Source organism: Giraffa tippelskirchi, chromosome 8, assembly GCF_054371585.1.
Source record: "Giraffa tippelskirchi isolate mGirTip1 chromosome 8, T2T-mGirTip1v1.2.pri, whole genome shotgun sequence".
Lineage (NCBI taxonomy): Eukaryota > Metazoa > Chordata > Mammalia > Artiodactyla > Giraffidae > Giraffa > Giraffa tippelskirchi.
In genome coordinates, this window is record NC_137282.1 from 117,110,193 (window position 1) to 117,131,799 (window position 21,607).

Sequence of the window (21,607 nt, forward strand, 5' to 3'; positions counted from 1 at the left end):
ACTCTTCCCATTTTCTGGATGCAGAGAGTGAGACTCAGAGAGGGTAAGAAGCAAGCCCAAGGTCATCCAGGAAGTAAGGCAATGGCCAGGATGCATCCTAGTCTGGTTTGAGAGTCTAGATTCTTCACAGTTTTGTTTCACTGCCTCTTTGTGGAGGTGCCCAGATCTGCCAGAGTAAGACAAATGGAAAGAGGTGACCTGCCCTCCTAAAGGCATTTTCTGAAGTGACTTCTAAAGACATTTGATATGGGCATCTTTCCAGAATTAGCTCAATTGCTGGCCATCTAATGGATGAATAAGTGGGATTGAGGCTTGGGGTGGGAAGCGGGGAGAGGGAGGAAAGGAAAGGAAAGGAAAGTCGCTCAGTCGTGTCCGACTCTTTGCGACCCCGTGGACTGTAGCCTACCAGGCTCCTCCGTCCATGGGATTCTCCAGGCAAGAATACTGGAGTGGTTTGCCATTTCCTTCTCCAGGGGATCTTCCTGACCCAGGGATCGAACCCAGGTCTCCTGCATTGGAAGCAGACACTTTAACCTCTGAGCCACCAGGGAAGTCCCTGGGGAGAGGGAGAGACACAGCCAAAGAATGATTTCCAAGGCTGGGTCTTTTCTTTATTTGACTCTAGTAAATTTTAACGGGGCCCTTAATGAAATCCCAGTGCTTAGCAGAGCCTCCGCGTTTGAAAGTCACCAGCCCCAAGTGGAGGAAGGGAACTTGAGATCCCGGGCTGAGTTCAGTCCTGAGCCGGGCTGCTGAGAAGGAACTCTGAGTAGGACTCACCTGCCCAGATGTGGCGACCGAGCCCTGACACGCAGCACGGGCTCCGGCTCCTCAGATGATGGGTCCCAGGTCACAGGCTGCTGTCAGTGAGACCCTTGAAAGGGATGCTCAGATGCAGTTACCAGATCCAGAGCTCCACTTCATTTTGTGTTGGAAACTTAGCAAAGCAGACATCTATAAGGAGTGTTTTGGTGATCAGCAAAATCCTTTTCTCATGTCCCAATCTAGAAGAATGGACTTCCCTGGTGGCTCAGGCAGTAAAGCGTCTGCTTACAATGCGGGAGACCTGGGTTCGATCCCTGAGTCGGGAAGATCCTCTGGAGAAGGAAATGGCACCCCACTCCAGTACTCTTGCCTGGAAAATCCCATGGACGGAGGAGCCTGGTAGGCTACAGTCCACGGGGTCGCAAAGAGTCGGACACGACTGAGCGACTTCACTTTCACTTTCAATCTAGAAGATGCCCTTTTCTAACACTACCAAAATGGCTTCCACCCAGAGTGCAGAGTTACTGCTGTTTGTATTTAGTGGATAATAAATAATATTTGTAACATACCAAAGTACAAAGAATAATTTGCAGGACAGTAATAGAGATGCAGACATAGAGAATGGACTTGTGGACACGGGAGGAGACGACAGGATGAATTGAGAGGGTAGCGTTGAATCACATACATCACCATATGTGAAACAGATAGCCAGTAGGAATTTGTTGTATAGCCCAGGGAGCTCATCTAGGTCCTCTGTGATGACCAGAGGGATGGGATGGGGACTGAGAGGGAGGGAGGCTGAAAGTGAGGGGGATATGTGTATACGTGGGCTCCCCAGGTGGTGCTAGTGGTAAAGAATCTGCCTGCCAATGCAGGAGACGAAAGAAACGTGAATCCCATGGACAGAGGAGCCTGGCAAGCCACAGTCCATAAGGTCACAGTCAGATGCGATTGAAGTGATTTAGCAATGCACACTTATGTATACATATAGCTGATTTACGTTGTTATACAGCAGAAACTAACACAACATTGTAAAGCAACTATACTCCAATTTAAAAAAAAAAATTTAAATATAAGTACAATGAATAGACAATGAGAATAAAACTGGTTCCTATATTCTAACACTTCAAAAAAATAAAAAGGAAAGAAAATTCCCTGCCTTTAAAGTCTCTTATTTAGAGTGAAAAATGAAATTTTTATCAAAGTGGGTGGTGGTAGGGGGCTTCCCCAGAATCCTAGTCTTTATTTCCTACAACATACTTTTTAAAAAAGCACCAGCACCAGCTTCTGAAACGGCAAAAACAGCTGCAGTCCATTTGCTGACAACAGCACCAGGTAACTTTTCAAGTCTGGTTGCATTTTTTCCCTTCCCTCTGGCCTGCTGTCCATAAGGAAAGCTTTTAGGAGTGTAAAAACCTGAGCTCTGACAGAGGCCTCCCCCACCACTGGCAGTGGCTGTCTTAAGTTTGCTGGACAATTGTGCCTCAAGCTCATCCCCTCTGGGGTCTGCAGGGTGCCTGTGTATGCTCGGTCATGTCCGACTCTTTGTGACCCCATGGACTGTAGCCTGCCAGGTTTCCTTGTCCATGGGATTCTTTAGGCAAGAAAACTGGAGTGGGTTGCCATTTCCTCCCCTGGGGATCCTCCCAACCTAGGGCTTGAATCCGAGTCTCCTGCCTTGCAGGCAGATTCTTTACCACTAGCACCACCTGGGAAGCCCTAAGTCTGGCCCCGTTCTTTGCAAAGCTCTCTTCTCCCTAAATCACCTTCCATAGCATCCTCGCTGAGCTGCAGCAGAGTCAGGATGTCTTTTTAGTGATTGGGTGTCCCCTGGTCTGAGAGAGAGTGACCTAGAGGGTTAGCAGCTAGGCCTATCGTAAGTCTCATCAACTTGGGACCCACAGGCAATGGAGACTTGACTGTGGTCACCTCACCAAGTCAAATCATCTCCTAGTTCTGGTCCCTGTGCCAGAGAGAGGTCATCTGGAACTAGGCACCCCTAAAACTTCATGCGTCACGGAAGTTTAAGAGAGCATTTGGAGACGAATTCACTGGTATCATCTCTGCGGTGCAGAGCCAGGGCCAGGCTGGGACCCTGTGTGGAGTCCGGAGCGGAGCAGCCTGGGAGCGGAGGCAGGATTTGCTTACACCTTTGGCCCACGTGGACTTGGCATCCTTGGTGGGCTCAGCTTCCGTAAGCCCCATGTCTTTTTCTGGAAGTAATTAGATTTGCATTTCTCATCTCACTAGGTTATGGGGAACCGAGTGATACAGTAAATGTGAAGGGCCTTCGTAAACTGTGTTCTGTGTGCTCAGGGGCTCAGCTGTGTCCAGCTCTCTGTGGTCTCATGGACTGTAGCCCACAAGGCTCCTCTGTCCATGGAATTTTCCAGTCAAGAATACTTAAGTGGGGTCCCATTTCCTACTCCAGGGGATCTTCCCGACCAAGGGCTCGAACCCGAGTCCTTTGCATTGGCAGGCAGATTCTTTACCACTGCCACCACCTGGGGATAAAACTTGAAGTACTGTAAGAAAAGAAAAGGCACTGTGTTCAAACCGGTGTGTGTCTCAATCCACATATTCAGTTCTGCAAACTCTGGTGTTAATTTTCATCCACATTGTTTTTATCACCTTAATTTCAATGTCAATCCCAATCGAGGATTTCCTCATTTAGTAAATAAAATATAGGACCCCCAATGCAAGGCATCCTGTATAGGGTCTGGCAACCTTAGCACTATCCCTTTAGGCCACCAGGAAGCTATGGTGGGAGTTGCTTGGGATCCAGCCTCAATCTGGGCCACAGTTCTAGGGACTCATGCAGCATCAAAGTAAGGCAGAAGCCAAGCAAGTGACCTTTGGGATGTATCTTATTCCTTCTGTAGGGCTAGCAGCTCTCTGTAGTCACATGGGCAATGGGAGAATTGTTTTTACAGAATCACCTTTGGTCCTGTGTTAACCTAGAGATACACACAGCCATTGCTTATTGGGGTCTTGCTAGGCAGGAGTAGAGAGGCAAAGTCCTCTTTGCCTGAGCACTCAGCAGCCCTAACCTCGGGGTCATGTCTCTCTTCTCTCTCTCTCTGCTTCTCTCGCCCCTCTGCCCTCTCATACTCCCTACCGCCCACCAGCCCAGGGACATTTCTTTGTGTTCTGGGTGAAAGCTGCTCTCGACCTTGGCTTTCTCCAGTTCGCTTTGCTTCTTCCTCCCAATCCTCTATTACTTTCTCCTCCATAAATCCTGCTGAACCAACTCTGAGCCTCAGATTTTGGAATATTGACGTGAGATAGTCTTGTAGGTGACTTCTCCCCTGTCTCTGTAATGGACCGTTTCTAAGGGAATGAAGACAAAGCTGATTGGCTACTTGCTTGAGAAAGGACCAGAGGAAAGGAGAAAATTGATGGGAAATAAGTACAAATTAATCGTTCAAAGTATGATCCAGCCACAATTAAAATGGTACTCATTTAGTATGTATTTAATGACATCTTATAATATGGCACTTCGTTGCTGGTCTTTTCCTGCCCTACATTTAACATTTGGCCTGGGGGAGATAGGCACCCTGCTTTATCATGTCTGCTATCTGACCTGAAATAAGGGCTCAGTGACTGTTTGTTGAACATGTTTTGGTGGCTTCAAGCTTAGTGCAATGTGGGATCTGGCAAGGCTGTCCCCATCTGGATCCTCAGGAAAGTGGGCTGCCCTTAATGACAACAGCAGACCAACAGTATTACTCTGTGGGTTACTGTTGACTTGCTCTTCGTGGCATGGGCTGAGTGGGCTGGAGGAGCCAGGCGCAGAACAGCAACATGGAAAGGAGCCGGTGGATACACAGAACGCAACTCTTTGGCAAGGAGAGAGGAAAGTGTTTGCAAACAGACTCCCTGTGTGACATTTGGCACCATTTCCAACTAATGATATCTTTCCGAGAGCTCGCAGACTTTGTCAGCTGACTCACCCAAGTTATGATCACCCAGAGACACAGCTACATGGGGTCTGGAAAGTGAATTAACAGGCTGAGGGTCTCCAAAGGTAACGGGGAGCCCACAATGTGGAATGCAGGTTTCAAGGGGAGGAGGACAGTGTTCTGTTTTGATGCCTTTGGAGGATCTTTCACACTTGCTTTGTGTTCCAAGGCAATTGCTCTCTCCCTCTCCTCATTTACCTTTCCTGGTTTCTTCTAAAAAGAGCAGTAAAGTGTGATCATATTGAAATATTACCAGGGGTGCAGAAAGGCCGATCTGCCTTTGCTCACATCCTGACTCAAGCACTTACCAGTATTGTCACCTCAGACAAGTTAGCTCATCTCTGAATGTCAGCATCCTTGTTAGTGAAATGCAAGTAGTTAGCTCCCATATTAAGCTCACCGTGACATGGTGTGAGAATCTCGTGAAACATGCTTGCACAGCACCTGGTATATGCTGAGGGTGCGGTGAAAGTTTGCCATTAGAGCTTTTGGAATCACCCATCTGTGAGGCAAAGGAAGGGTAGGAAGATTTCCAAATTTAAAAGGGGACATTGAGACTTAGGGTGCTTCCCAGGTGATGCTAGTGATAAAGAACCGGCCTGCCAATGCAGTGTAAGGGAGTCCGCGGGGTCGCCAAGAGTTAGACACGACTGAGCCTCTAACACACAGAGACCTAAGAGCCTCCCAGGTGGCACTAGTGGTAAAGAACCCACCTGCTAATGCAAGAGACATATGAGATGTGGGTTCGATCCCTGAGTTGGGAAGATCCCCTGGAGAAGGGTATGGCAACACACTCCAGTATTCTTGCGTGGAAAATTCCTTGGACAGAGGAGCCTGACGGGCTACAATGCATGGGGTCGCAAAGAGTCGGAAATGACTGAAGCGACTTAGCACATGCACAGTAAGACCTAAAGGGACCAGGGAGCTGGTCTAGACTTACAGCGGACGGCAGTGGCTGAGCTGGGAGCCCTTCTTCCTTAGTGAAGTGGTGGACCTCGCCAGGACCACTTGTTCAGTGAATTTCTCTGGTTCCTTCCAAATGCCAGCTCTGGCTGTTGGGACAGCTTCTTCCGGAGTCTCCATGTTCCTCTGTGTGGCCAGAAAGACCAGCCCCCTTGACTAGGAGCGCCTGCTCTCCCTTCTCTTGGCTGCTTCCAGCCTCACAGCTCCACAGCACAGATTACACCCTGACCCTGAGATGAGTCACCCCATTTGCCTTGTTTTATAGGAGTCTCAAGATCCCTTTCTCCATGGGGCCCAGAGTTTTTTCTAACTCACATCCTGCCAGAGATGATTTCTTTCCATCACCAAGAATGGATGTTATTTTCGCCTTTCAATCTCAATCTGTCCTTATATGGGCTTTAGCTAGGAGAAAGATAAAGCTTTCATCACTTCACCACGAACTGTCTAGAACCGGGAGTGTACACCCAACATCAAGACAGGATGACTGCTCGCCACCCACTAATCCCCAGGGAAAGTGGCCAGTTCTCCCAGGATGGGACCCCATGAAGCCCAGCACCAGAGCCTCAGGCCGACTGCCTGCAAGGAGGGCACTATTTGGGACCTACTAAGGCAAGAGGGGAAAACGGGAGATGAGGGAAATTTTATGTCCAAAGTAATAGTGAAGGGTGACTTCCTTGGCTCTGAGAATTCCAGCAAGAGGTGCCATGGGGAACCCGAGAGCTCTGAAAGTAAAATGTGTGTGTGCGTGTGAGACATTCTCTACTTCATCTTATTTTAAGAGTCCGTTGCTTTTGAGAACAGGAAAACATGTAGAATGAGGTTGGGGCTAGAGGGGTAACTTAATGCCCTTTCCCTTCCTCCTTGATGATCAGGTAGGGTCCCCTGATACTGCCAGTGACTTGTGATGATAGAATAGGAGGCCAGGTAGACATGCAGGTGGACGCTGGGGCGTGGGATGGGCAGAGCAGGGTGACAGCAGAGGCCTGGCTCGCCGAGGGCTCCGGCCACTTCTTGGACACCACAGTTGCCTGCTCACGCTCTGCCAGACTGAGAGGGCGGGGAGATGGGCTGGATCCTCCACCCACAGGGTGCTTTGGCGGGTGGACACTCAGGGTTCCTGGTAGAGCAATCTCTTATTCAGGAAAAGTTTGAGCAGGAATAAGACAAGCAGAGGTGAAGAGCCAGGATTTCTCTCAGTGGGTTTTCAAATCCTGTTTCTAATAGTAAACACCAGGCTATCATCAGCTCTTTGTGCTCAGAGAAGTGGAAGTGTGTGTGTGTGTGTGTGTGTGTGTGTGTGTGTGTGTGTGAGAAAGAGGGAGGGAGAGAGAGGTTGGGGGGAGGAGAGAGAGTCTTTAAATTTTAATTGGTCTGCAATGAAAGATTTAACTGTTTAAAAAACAAAACCCTCTTAGTCCCAGACCACAGCTTATGTGCTAGTGTGGGAGGTTTGGGGCTGGTGAAGAAAGAGCAGGGGGTGGATTCCTAATGGATCCCGTGGGGGGCTGTGCTGTGAGGAGTAGGGGACTAGCCAGATGGACAGTAGGGTACAATGCAGACATACTAACACTCTAACTTCCAGCCCGCCTCTTCGGTGGGGAAAGTAATCTTTGCTTTCCTTATTTTTTTATTAGATTTTTAAAAACGTTTTATACAATTTTAAAGGTCACTTTCCATTTACAATTATTGCAAAATATTGGCTATGTTTTCTGTGTTGTGTAACACATCCTTGAGCTGATCATACACCAGATAGTTTATACTTCTTACTCCCCTACTCCTCCCACCACTGGTAACCACTAATTTCTTCTCTGTATCTGTGAGTCTTTTGCTTTCTTTACTATTGTGATTATCCTGTAAATGAAATAGGTGATCAGAACATGCAGAGTTGGTTTATACCCTGCTTCAGAAGATGACCTGCCTGGTGCCTTATGCTGTATGGCTTTGAGATTCAGCGACATAGCAGCTGCCTTGGGGACCAGGCGTTGCCATTGGTAGCATGACTGTTTTCTTGGCTACCTTCTCCCTCCGCTTAGACAGTGGCCCCCACCTCATGATCTGGGCCTGGGCCTGCTTTGTCCACCAAGGCGTTCCCGGGACCAGCACAGTACCTGGTATTGAGGAGATGTCAGCAAGAATATCCTATGAATTTCCTATGGGCATTTTGGGTGGAGTTGCTATGGCCCTGGACACTTCTGTGTCCTGCCGTTTGGTGGTGAAACTAACCTTGAGTGGTAACTCAGGCTGCCTTTGCGGCATCCTGCACTGTGTTTGCTGAGGCTGTGTTACAGCTGAGTGGCAGAGGGGACTATACTCTCCAGGACAAGGCTTAGTCTGTCCAGCTTATAGCTGTATCTACCAGCCTAGGAAAGTGTCTGGAACATAGTAGGTACAATACTTGTTGAGTGAGTGAGTAAATGAATGAAAGAACACGACAGCCATGTCTTTTCCCATATCCTGCTTGTTCAGCTCAAGAGTGAAACTGGGGATTGTACGTACTGGTACCATCACCAATGCCATTTGCAAATCCATTCTAAATGACATTGAGTTGAATTGAACTCCACGTCTTTGTTCTCTTTCAACCCTGGCCTAGGTCATCAGGGAAGATATTGGTGATGTTGATGGTGATTCTTACTATTAGTTGAGAGCTACCGTGTACCAAGAACTCATCCATCTATTTCACATGCATCATCTCATGGAAGCCTCATAGCCATTCTGTAATGCAGTTGCTCGATTTCTTGAGCTTTCACAGAAACTGAAGCCCAGAGGGATTAATCCACATGTCCAAAGCCACACAGTTAAGAAGGCATGGAGGCATATTTTAATTCAGGTCTGCTGTTAGACCCCAAAGTTCCTTCTCTTCCCTCCGTGTCATGCTGAGTAGTATCAGATCCAGCGTTGGAGGAAGGTCCAGAGGGGTCAGTAAAAGCAGCCAAAGAAAAACAAATCGTTGGGAGTCTATTATGGTTGATCTCAAAAGCCTTGTATGATCTTGTATGTTCTCCAGGAGACATTCAGAAAGCTAGTGATCTACCATGGTTCCCTGGCTAGGGAAGATCTCCAGGCAGCCAGTTCCCCATGCCTGTGCCTCAGGGGTCCAAACTGAACCCAGCAGGGACCCAAGGGCAACCAGCCCCGTCTACTTTGATTTCTCTTAGATCCACAGAAGATCAGCCGCTATGATTTTATGGTTTTTGTTCCAGGAAGGTCATGGGCTTCTAGCCAAAAATCCTTTCAATTAATGAATTAGGAGCAGCACCCATGGAGAAAATTAGAACCAGATAAGAAGAGAAGGGCCTGGTGCTCAGCACAGAGGAGGGAATAATTCCTGGGTTATGCTGATGATTTACCAATGTTTTCCTAATGTGAGAATCGGTCAGCAGGGGCCTGGGTTTTTTATGAGGGAGGAACCTCTTCCAGACAGCTCTCTCCCCAACAGTCCCGATAAATCCCACACCCCCACTTCCAGGGAAAGCGTTGCCCTCTGCAGAGTCATAGTGTCAAAGCCTGTTTAGCTGTTCTTTACTTATCAGCTGCAACCCCAACATTAGTTCATGCTTGGAATATGAAGCCATTTCATATTTAGTCTTGTTTTATCTGGCAAAGAGCCTTCCAGGAAAAAAATGGAGTCCCCTGCTGGTGCTGTTCAGCTCTTATATCTTTATAGTCTCTCGAATTGATTTGACAGAGCAATCACAGGCCATGGGTGAGACCGAATGCTTCTCTCAGCAACAGGCTGGGGAACCGAATGGAACGGCTCAGCCCACCTCCCTGGGGCCAGCCCAGCCGTGTCCAGATCAACCCCGGGGTCGAGGGTGGTGCAGGCCCATGCAGATCAGAGTTTCCTTGTGGCAATTGTCTGCTTGGAGCCTCAGAAGAGAGCAAGGGTGTCTAAGGAACCATTAAAGTGGCTTTGGGCTCCAAACATTCTAGAAGCTGAGGGGGTCAGCCACCCCCCAGAAGATATTGCAAGCTCTTGGAAGGACTCCAAAGCCATAGTGAGCTCTGGGAAGATTTGCCAAGTAACCTGACCTGTTGGGAAGCTAAGGTTCACATTCTACCAGCCCTGGATAAGTCACGAGGGTTTTAACCCAAGGGACAATGACAGTCAGAAATGACATACAAAACTGTGTATGTGCAAGCAGACACTCAGTTTTCTGGGAAGGGGGTCTGTGGGTTTTAGTAGGTAACCAAAGAGGTCTGTGACCTCAGTAAGCTTAAGAACCCATGAACTAAGGCAACTTTCTTCAAAGTATATCTGTTCCGTAGTGGTTTGAAGTACAGCACAAACCAACTTCTTATTTTACTAACCATGTACTTGTTTTCACGTGGGTTAGAAAAATGTATGCATACAACTCATATATCAAGTTTATGATTTCACAGATATTACAGATCAAGGTGAGGCTAAAAGAGATTATATAAGTAAACCTAGGCGTCAAGTGGATAAGAATAAAAGGAGTAAATCTATAGTGGCGTAAGTTGTATGCATCTATGGCAGAAGTCACTAGTTCTGAATAGGGAAATACTTGAATCAAGGAAAAAAAACCTGGAGAACCCAGCCTTCTTTTTAAAAAGTATCTATTCATTTATTTACTTTCAGCTGGTTGAGTCTTTGTTTCTGTGCAGAGTTTTCCTCTCCTGAGCAGGGCTGTTCTCTGCTGCGGTGCGGGCTTCTCACCGTGGTGGCTTTGCTTGCTGCGGAGCTCAGCCTCTAGGGTGCAGGGGCTTCTGTAGTTGTCACACAGGCTTGGTTGCCCTGTGGCATGTGGAATCTTCCCGAATCAGGGATCAAACCCATGTCTCCTGCATTGGCAGGCGGATTCTTAACCACTGGACCACGAGGGAAGTTTGAATCCAGCCCTCTTCACTTCCTGTCCCAATTATTGAAATGTTCCTAAATTAGACGCCCTGATCCTCAACTCTTCCATCAGCTGCCTGCACACCATTGTCATCCTGATGCCCACTCGGATTATGAGACTCTCCTGCTCTAGAACACACGATGGCTCCCTATGGCCACCGCATTACCCCCAAACTCCTCTAACTGGATTTTCAAGCCCAGCCTTCTACCTGATGTTATCTCCGCTGTTTCCCACATTGGAAGCTCTTCTCTCCTGCCAGACCATTGTTTGCAGGGTCCCCCCCAGCTCCCCACATTCCATGTTCCTTTCTGCCTCATTGCTTTTGCTGGTGCAGTTGCCTCTGCATACTGTCCTGCTCATTCCGCTCTGGAGCCCTCACCCTCTACAAATCTGCTGTTGGCAGTTCCCACCGGGATCTCCCCTCCCTGGACTGTTGTTGCCTTGCAAGGCTGCATGTCAGGAAAGGGGGACTGTGGGTTAATTACCACTTCATTTGGCACCAGTAAGCCTGGACACAGACAGGAGCCGGAGCCAGGGGTCTAAAACTTCCCTCTGGGCTCGTTGAAGTTGTTGACGAAATAGGATAAGTTTGGGATTAATCACTGAAAAACAAGTGAGATAAAGTCCTGGGTTCCAGAGATAGGAGCCCCTTGGTCCTCCTCCCAGCTTAGGTTATCAAAACCAAGAATTGTTCATTTTTCACAGTTTATGAGGTTTATCTTTGGCCTGTCAGGAGATGCTGACAGACAAATGAAATTGGTCTGTTTCTAGTCTATTTCACTTTCTCATTCCCACTCATAACAAGTTAAAATGCTCCACTGTAAACACTTGAAGAGGAAAAAAAACAGAGATATAAGCATCAAATGTGCAGTACCTCTCATAGTTATTTTGTGTTTTTCTCTTAATCTTTTATTATTAAGGCCAAATTTGAAAGAGTTGAGGGGAGACTCTCCCTTTATTTCAAGGAGAAGGTGAATTTTTAATGATGTAGTAGGGGTGGGTGATTGGAAGTTAGTCAAGAGGGCTAGTTTGAGAGCTTTTTATTTTCTTAGGATCAGATAGAGAAGATACAGGTTCGAAAAATTAGTGACAGAGTGGCAGTAGTTGTGAGGAACTTGTAAAATGTTGGCTGAGACTTTTTCATTTCATTCCCCTCAGACATTCATTAAAAACTAGCAAAGCACTTATAGTAAAATGAGTCAGAGAAAGACAAGAACTACGTGATATCACTTATATGTGGAACTTAAAAAATAATATAAATGAATTTGATAACGAACAGACTCATAGACAGAAAAGAAACTTATGGATACCAAAGGTGGGGGGGTAACAGATACAGTGTACTGTACCTAAAATAGATAAGCAAAAAGGATTTACTGTGTAATACAGGTAAGTATATTCAATATCTTATCATAACCTATAATGGAATATAATCTTCAAAAAAACCTGAATCACTATGCTGTATACATGAAAACAACACAATATTGTAAATCAACTACACGCCAATGAAAAAAAATAGCAAAGCATTTAGAAAAAGGTGAGTGGCTTGAAATGTGAAAAATATGATGTACTTGCAGAAAAGCTTTTTTTTTTCAATTGAATGGTGTTATTTATATGCCTCTGACATATAGATTTCTTAGGGGGACCTTGCGTAGTTAGCGCAGAATTCACTAAAAAGGTTTAAACAAATGACAGATTGGTGGGGAAAGTTATTCAAGAAAAGCTTTAGAAGTGAAACTAGAAGTAGTTTCTCAGGATTGTAACTGAGCAGTCAGTCGATGAGTATTTATCAAAGGCTTATAGTATGCACGAGGTTGTTATAACTGGCAGGTATGTATCTTTCTTTCCATGGCTGTATTTGTATTAAGATAATGTCTGGCCATTGTGTAGTGCAGCTGGCACCTACCAGGCCTTTAATGTGTGACTCTTATATTATCTGAGTCATCTCATGCTCTGACTTCTAATACCATCAAGTTTCCGTTATTAGTTCTTGCCTACAGGTTTTTGTTGTTGTTCTTGTTTTTTGGGTGTGGAATATTGTCTGTGATCCCTTTATTGTTTTCCTCTTGGTATCATTCTGAATTGGAGTATAAAGTAACAGTGTTAGTTGCTCAGTCATGTCCAGCTCTTCGCGACCCCGTGGACTGCCGCCCGCCAGGCTCCTCTGCCCATGGAATTCTCCAGGCAAAAATACTGGAGTGGGTTGCCATTGCCTCCCCCAGGCTACCTTCCCAACTGTACATAAAGGAGACTTCATTAATGTGCGTTAGAGTATACCCCAGGTTAACCTGTCATAGAAAACTGTCTTTTGAGTCTTTAAATTATATACCAATTCTACACCTCTGGTTGGCTGATTGTTTTGTTTCTTTGTTTAGGTTTTAAGGTGAATGACCTGGGACTATTTGTTTCCATCAACCTCACTGCAAATCTAAAGGCACAGTTGAAATATCTATTTTTTTGCTATCCTCAGAAGAGAATGCTGCAAATCTACTCTCTGATTCTCATTCTTTCCAGCTTACAATGCAAGTAGCTTATTATTGTTTTACTCCTGGTATAATTCTGAATTGTAGCCTTCAGTATTAATGCACTTGAAAGAACTTTTCAATTCTGGAAAAGATCTTGTTAGTAACTTCTATAGCTTTTGTGTTCTTAACTAATCTTGTTAAAGCAAGTCACACCCATGTTTCAGAGCACATCCAGCCCTTCCCTGGCTGTTTCCAGCACCGTAGCAAGAGGCAGGGGCCCTGTAGGCAGAGCTCCTGGACTTGACTTTGGGGTGCCCTGCTACAGTCCACAGGGTCACAAAGAGTAGGACACGACTGAAGCAACTAACACACACACACACACAGACACACACACTCATCTGTCACTTTTGGTAACTGCTTCAGCATCTTGTGCCTCAGTTACCTCCAGTGTAAAACTGATGTGAAAAATATTATATACACACCATAGCAGAGTTGTATGAGTTAATGCATTAATACATTGATGAATGCAGTAATCAATTGTATTCATAATAATCAATGGGTTAATACAGGCCTGGCCCAAACTTGGCTCTCCCTGTGTGTTAACTGTTGCTATTCACCTGCTAGGAAGCATTCCATGTTATCATTTGTTTCCTTGTAGCAATATGGAAATATTGTGTCACTTCTTAATAATGATCACAGCATTTATTGAGCACCAATTTTTGCAAACAATGAGGAATGCTTTACCCTCCCCACCCTCAACTCCTATTTCCATAGTGGTTCCATAGAGGGGCTGGAGCATCCAGGCCTCGCCAGGAAACATCAGGAAGGGCTGCAGGCTGCCTGCACACCCCTTCACTCACTTCTCCAGGCCCCAGGCTACAAGGTCTCTGAGTGCAAGAGCAGCGGTGAGCCCCAGAAGTCCCCTTTTGTGTAAGCCTTCCAGCTCACAACTGGGCGCCAGCGCTGTGCTTGTCCCTGGGGTTTGTGGAGACTATTCTCTGTTGCACGCTCTGTCCATACCTCTCGGTTTGACAGCATGAGGCAATGGTTCAGGTGAAACATGCCTCTTTCATGTACCCTACACCCGCCCACTCCCCACCCAGAGGCATCTTCCAGAAGTTCTGAGAAGCGACACTTAGGAAGTCTAGTGGTTAGGGGTGGCCATGCCCCTGAGTCACGTCCTTTATTAAAGGAGCTTTATCAGTCATAAAGCCAAGAGTCTGATCTCCATTCGCTTGATGACACTGGTCTGGAACTTGGAAGGGATGGGGTTGTGATGAGTTTCCAGGAAGCACCCCTAAAATACCCACACCAGGCTCTGCATAGCTGTGCTGTTTCCCTCGATTTGACAGTCTATGAGATGGGAATTATTATTCCTGCTTATTAGGACAGAAAATCAGGCTAAGAGCGATGAAACCAGCGACATGAGATGAACAGCCTGGTGACAAACGATCTGGGATTCAAAGAGTTTCCGATTCCGTGGCTCTCAGCTGAGAGTCCAAGAATTTGAGTTTCCATTAATAACAAGTCCCAGGGGACACCAGCGCCCCTGGTCCAGGGACCTCGCTGTGAGAACACTGCTCTGCGCTCAGCCTCTCACTGTGCACTGGCATTGCTTAGTTACAAGCTGCAGCGTTCACTAGAACATGAGGTGGTATGAAATTCTGCCACAACACATTAGAACTAGGAAAGAAAGTGAATTTAATTATTAACTAAGATATCTGTGATCTTGCATAGAAGACAGTGCCTTCTGAAAGCACTTTGGAGGTGGTTGTACTTTCTAAAGCTAAGGAAAGGATGAAGCGATGTGCCACTTTAAAGCATGACGGAGCATTTTATTCTTAAAATACATTTTCTGCTGACATTTTATTCCAATCTGGATGACTTTCCTTCTTGGAACTCTGTGAAACTGGAACGTCCTATGTCCCAAGTGATTCCAAGAATTTATTACTGACGGCTTCCACCTGCTTTTGAATATGGACAGGAGATGGGGAGGGGAGGGAGAGAGAATGAATGAATTGAAGAAATTGGTCCCAGATTCGGGGAAAGGTGATTAGGTGAAGGCGAGAGCCCCTGGTCTTTTATAAACACCAACGATAAGGGGCCACAGGTGGGTGGGAAATGCCCTGGACAAATTCAGGTGCCAACGATAAGGGGCCACAGGTGGGTGGGAAATGCCCTGGACAAATTCAGGTGTGGCGGAAATACCATTCCCATAAACCTGATTTTGACCCTGAGTGCCCATTGTACCATGCTGATTGGAAATGCCACGTCAATCATTCTGTGGATCCTCTCTCGAAGCATCCCTCCCAGCAGAGTCAGGAGTATGCAAGCTGCCCAGAAGCACACGGTGGCTGCACTAAGCCCGACCCCCCTGCCCTGACCACCACGGCCCCTTGGAATAGAGCAGCTCAGCTTCTCCTGAGTTTTGCTGGGAAAGAGAATTTTTGGCAAGGCTTCTAGACAAGCCACACAGCTGTGACTCCTGGGGTCTCTCCCCTTCCCTGAGACACAGTAGGGAGCAAGGTCCCTCCCAAACCTTTGGACCCCAGGCACAGCTTCCCCTCTTGAACCGTGTCTGTTCAAGAGGTGCCCAGCACAGCTTTGCCCAGATCATAACATGTACTCTCAGGGACTGGCTCCCAGGCCTGTGTCCTAGAGACTGCAGGCGTCACTCTGAGGGAAGGAGCTGAGAGGTGTCAGATCCCTGGGGTACGGGGCAGAAGGTTGAGTTCCACTGGGACAGAAATGGGCGGTGCCAGGAGATGGAGGGATCTTAGTCCCTTCCTCCCTCTCTAAGCTTGCCTCCACCTGTGAGGATGACCGGCTTGTCCAGTCACCTGCTGGTCCTGGAAGAGCCAGAAGGATCCTAAACTTGACCAGCTGTGCTGTGCTGTACTGAGTCACTCAATCGTGTCTGACTCTTTCTGACCCCATGGACTGTAGCCCACCAGGCTCTTCTGTCCATGGAGATTCTCCAGACAAGAATACTGGATGGGTTGCCATGCCCTCCTCCGGGGATTTTCCCAACCCAGGGATCAAACCCAAGCCTCCCGCATTGCAGGCGGATTCTTTACCGACTGAGCCACCAGGGAAGCCCACACTTGATCAGACCACAGGCTGAATCATACTCTACGTCTGTTCACCCCTGCTCAGCCCGCTCACCTCAGGAGGCAAGTGCGATTCTCCTTGGCTTCTGTTCCCAGCAGAGACCATAAGAACACCAAGTGCCTTCATGCACGTTAATGATGTTGACAGCCACCAGCTGAGTGCGTGGGGGAGGCAGGGTACTGAGGGGACTCATACTTGGTCAAGAGGAGCCTAAGAAGATATCCATTGCTGGAGGAATTGGGCTCAATAGCACTCTTTCTCCGGAAAATGAACGCTAGTTCTCCAGCTTTGCATGAGAACAGAGGCCTGGATGTCCATTGTGTTCTGACCCTTGCTATCTGGGAGCTGGTCTGTGTGCAGAGTTGGCAGATGCCAGCTTGATACTGGCTTGCCAGGTAAGCAATTATGCCACAAACAAGGGTAGGAGGTGGTGAGGTGCAAAGGAGGCCACCAGTGGAGACCACAGGTTCCCAATCCATTGGAACTGTTTCCATCTGACAAATGAGAATCATTTATTTTGCAAATGTGTCAAGTGGGTCCCCTCAGGGGAAGAGCCTTCTTGACATCGATAATTCTCAATTTTCTGACAGTAGATTAGCCAGGTTTTTCTCCCTCCTTATTCCCTTAATACAATTCAAATCGTTGATTTTTATCACTTAATCATTGAGTTCCCAGAGAAGACAAACTTAGTATTAGCTGTGCCAACCATGATGCATATCACAGTTAGGAACAGGAAACGCAATCAATTTGATAGGAGAGTAAGTGACTTTCGGAGTCTCCATTCTGCTGGATGATCCACATGGTTAATTTTCCTTGTCCTGTCCACACCACCTCCCCCTCCTTTTAGCCCAGCCCTAAGGAGTTCCTTTGGGATCACTTTCCTGCTGTGTGTGTGCTTACCGTGTCAGTTTGCTTGGTTGCACTGTGAAAATCCGAAGACGCAGTGTGCATGCTGCAGTTGAGGGCTGTGCCTAAAAGATGGGGCTCTTAGGAAAGATTTCTTTGAATCTTGCCTCTATCTCTCCCCTACCAACTTTGTGATCTTGAGCAGAACACCAGTTCCTCTGTGCCTCCGTTCCTTCGTGTAAAAATGGGGTGAATAATAGTTCCTAACTTCCTAGGATTGCTATAAGCATTAAATAAGACATGTACAAAGTAGAAAGCCTGACACATGATGAGGCTTAATAATGTTAAATATTATTATACCTGTTCATTGCCATTTTGACCAGAGGACAGAGGGTCTGATAATCTTAGAGGCAAGGAGGGGCTTGTGTGGGCGTGTAAATAAATAATCTTGTTGGGAGTGATAGGAGATGGAGACGGACAGATCACTGAATCCCAGGATGGTGCTTTTTGACCTTATAGGGTATAAGCAAGTTCTAGGTACAGTAGTATGGAAAATGAAGGTGGAGGGTGATTTACAGGTTAAGGCTCTTTTTCTGCCGGAATCTGGAAGATGCCTTTTGATTTGTTATATGTCCCAGAGAGCCCTGATGAGCAGTGGTCCCCAACCCTTTTGACACCACAGACCATTTTTGTGGAAGATAACTTTTCCATGAACAGGGGAGGGAGCTTGGTTTCAGGAAGATTCAAGTGCATTACATTTATTGTGCGCTTTATTTCTATTATTATGACACCAGCCCCACCTCAGATCATCAGGCAGTCGATCCCGGAGGTCAGGGACCCCTGCTGAAGAGGGTCTCCAGCATCACCACACCCCTCCCAGCACCGAGGATCCCATTTGCCCCATGGCTTCCTCGGGGTCATGGAATTTCCAGTCCACAGAGTTCTGGAGCCTTCCCGCTCCAGCGTCTCTGGGACCAGGTTGTCTGCAGACGGCCAGTCAAAGTGCTTGCTTTCTCCTTTGTCTCTTCCCAGAGCTGCACAGGAGCCTGTGAGGGGTGGCATGGGCACGAGAGCCCCAGCCTCTGATTTCTCCTCCACATCCCCCAGTGCGACCCCAGGCACCCGTCAGTCCTAGCTAACTCTAGACACCCTCCATCAGTGGCTTTACATCCCATAAATTTGGTTTTGTTTTTGGTCTATTGATATTACACCATGACATCAAGAGGACTCCAAGGGCTTTGCCAGAATGGAAGACCTAGGACCACTTGATCCTGTTCTTACTCGACTCTGAAGCTGGGGTCCCACGGAAGACAGGCACAGCCCAGGAGCAGGCGATGGTTTTCCACGTCACACATCACTTTCTCTTGTTTATGTTTTCCGACTTTCATCATTTAGTCAGGATTTCCTCCCCCTGGGTACTTAGAAAGTATGTCAGAAAACGGAAACCCTTTGCCATCCATCTGAATGAGGAGGTGGAAAGGCATGTCGTCAGCAGAAATTGGCAGTACCAATATTTCTATGACGACAGCACGTTCAGAGCAGGTCATAAGGGCACTGTGGGCTGAAGGACAGAGAGCAGCCACCTGGGGGGGTTTGTTCCCTGACCTTTTACCTCAGACTGCCTTCTCCATCCACACCTATGCGCTGGGTTCCTGACTGTGCTGCCTGCTTCAGGAGGATTGCAGGAAGGAGTCTCTGCTTTTCCAGCTTTTGCAAGGATAGCACTGTCGCAGGTGGGTGCCCTGTGTGGGCCAGTGCATCCAGCTCCTTCTCGACCCCAAAAGCCTGGAGCAGAGCACGGAGCCCGAGGACGTGGCTGTTCTGCGCTTGGCAGACGTCTCAGGCTTCCTCCTTCCCGTAGGAGGTGGAGAGGAAATGTGTATTTTCACTCGGAGGAGGAAGATAAATCTTGAAATGTCAGAGCTGAAGCTAAGTGAGCCCAGAAGGACTGTTCTCCTCTGGGGTCCTGGCAGACCCACGTGGGTTTCCCGGCGCCCAAACACCCACCTACTGAAGCGCCAGTGGCTCACCCTCCATGAGAGGCTCAGGGGCAAGTCCTGCATCCTCTCACCCTTGGCAATCCAGAGAACTCTCTGGGGCTCACGCCGCGCTTTGGTGGTCATTGTTCTGCCAGTTGAGAGCCTTGGCTAATACCACCTGGGAGGTGCTAGTACCAGGTGGAGACTGTCTCAACCCCCGTGAGATGGAAATGCTAGTGACACGCGGTTCTGAAACTGCAGTCCTCCTTGTATGTTCAGTAATCTCGGGAGGCAGGCAGCCGCTACAAAATACACTCTGAGGAGTCTTTGTGTTTGGAGAGCCGTGTTTCTCAAACTGCACCCCTCGGAACCCTGAGGTTCCATGGACTGCATCAAGGAGTGAGGCAGGGGTCAGGGGTCCAGAGGAAAAGGGCAGAGAAACGGGAAGCCCAGTGGCCAAGGCTGCAGGGCTTCCACCTCCACTCTGGAATTTTGTTTTCATCTGTGTTCTTTATATTGTGGTTCTGCATACCGCTTCATTGACAGAAGGTTCCTCTGCTTTTTAAAAAAAGAGTTTGAAGAACTCTGACTGATTTAGAGGTTCTATCCACAGGATTCAAGCTATAATTATATCCACAGGAAAAAATAAATAAAACCCTATTTACAAATCCCGCTTAATTAGCCCTTGCGAAAAAGTGAAAGCAAACCTCAGCAGAATTCTTCAGGATTCCAAGTCATCATAATTCTTTCTTCCCTTTCGGATGTAGTCGGGGGTCCTTGCCTCTGCAGTGGAGCCCCCTGCTCCTAATTCATAAAGTCACCTCACGCTGTGTGGGAGTACCTTCCATGGACTCTGGCCGGAAAGGGAGCAAATTCAAAAGATCTGTGGCAGTCCCTCTGAAGAAAATGCAGGGGGTCATTCTCTTTTCTGCAGGGAGCAACTTCTCAACCACTGAATGGTGGCCCCAGGAGGGGGTGGGGGAGGGGGCAAGTCCAGAGGCAAAAGCCATGGCTTTGGGCCAAAAGGTAAAATGCATGTTTTCAGGAAAATTAGAGAAATTTGCCTGAGGCGGGTCCTGCTTGCACACTGAGTTCTTATATGGGCCCTTTTATATTGCTGTTTGCTTTGCTTTCAAATAAAAGATGAGTGTCTGCCAGCCAAGGGCCTCCCAGGCCCCGAAAGGGTCTGCGGAGCAGCGCCACCCCACCCCCGCTGCCCGGCTCCTGGGTCGGAGCCTCGAGAAGGGCAAAGGCGCCTTGAGAGGGAGTCCTGCAGGGTGGGGGCCGCGGGAGCCCACCGGCTTAGCGGGGAGGGTGGGTGGGGCGGCCCCTCCGAGAAAGGGGCTTTCTCCTCTGGGTTTCCAGGACAGGCAGGCGCTTATAAACATCTGCCTGTTCCAGAGACTGAAGAGGATCTCCACAGAGTCCCAGGCAGGATCAGAGCAGGAGGGGCAGGTTTTTTCCTGATTCTCTGGAGAGACCGCCGTAGCTCTGTGTTTTCCCCAACCTGGCCACGGGTTTGCTGCTGGAGCTGGAAGGCATGGTGGCCAGGCGTGGCTCACAGGCCAGGGACCCAGTGCCCGCGCGGAGGCCCCTTCGCTGCCAGGTGGAGGTGGCCAGGCCATGCGTGTGCTGCTCAGAGCCAGATCCGCGCAGCTGTTCAAATCCTAGCCCTACCACTTCTTCCTTTTGAACCCTCTGAACCTCTGTTTTTTCAGCTCTGGAATGGAAATCTGAATAGCACCTGTTCTATAAAGCCTTTTGGAAGGATGAGAGAAGACGGAACTCAGTCCTTGGCACATAGTAACCACTCACATAAATATCCACCATCATTAGTTCACTCAGATTCTTTTGGAAAGCAAGCACTTGAATAGAGTGTTTAGTAATGACACATGTTTTGCTAGAAAAAAAGATCTGTGTTCCAGTCTCAGCTGTTCCAGTTTCTGGCTGTGTGATTTTTCATGAATTCCTTGACCTCCCTGAGCTTCACTGTCCCCATTTGCAGAATAAAGATGATAGTGCCCATCTCAGAAGGTAGCAGGGGCAAATGAAAGAAGATCATGCAAATGCGTGCTTAGCACAAGGCATTTATTAGCAAATAGTCAGTAAATGATAGATACCCTTCTCAGTGCTAGTTCTCACATTAGCATTCTCCAAGCAGAACTGAAGGGTTTGTTTTCCTAAAGACTCCTCGGAGCGTGTTAGCTGACAAAAGCACTGATCCTCCGGAGAGGAGCCTGTCCCCAGGTCCCCTGACTCTTCTTCTGGAGCGGTTTGTTCAGGCTCTGGGCTGGGACAGGGACATCATTGTTTTCAACTTGTTGATTGTCATCAAATGTAATAAAGATACTGTTCTTAAGGCCGCCAGGCCGTGGCGGAAAGGATGAGGAGAGACGAAGACTAGCTAGAAAAGTGAGGGAGAAAAGACAGGATTCCACAGGATTTGAAGTAAGAGGAAACAGAGCAGAAGCGTCCAACACGAAAATGAGGGCTTTCCGTGACCGTTTTGGAGCTGGGGCTGGAGGGTCTTGCCCTGTCCCATCCTGCCTGGTCCGCGCTGACCCCACAGAAGCACTTCTCTGTTTGCTGGGACTGTGGTCAGTTCTCTGGGCCAGCCCCTCTCCTCCGCATCTTTAGGGGAAGGTGCTTGGGATCCACGGCTT

General features: G+C 47.9%; 1 protein-coding gene across 4 annotated transcripts in view; it reads left to right on the forward strand.

The window, feature by feature from the left end:
* The window catches only part of SLIT3 (slit guidance ligand 3), a 703,024-nt gene that overhangs the window by 331,901 nt on the left and 349,516 nt on the right, over window positions 1–21,607 (forward strand). The window lies entirely within an intron of this gene.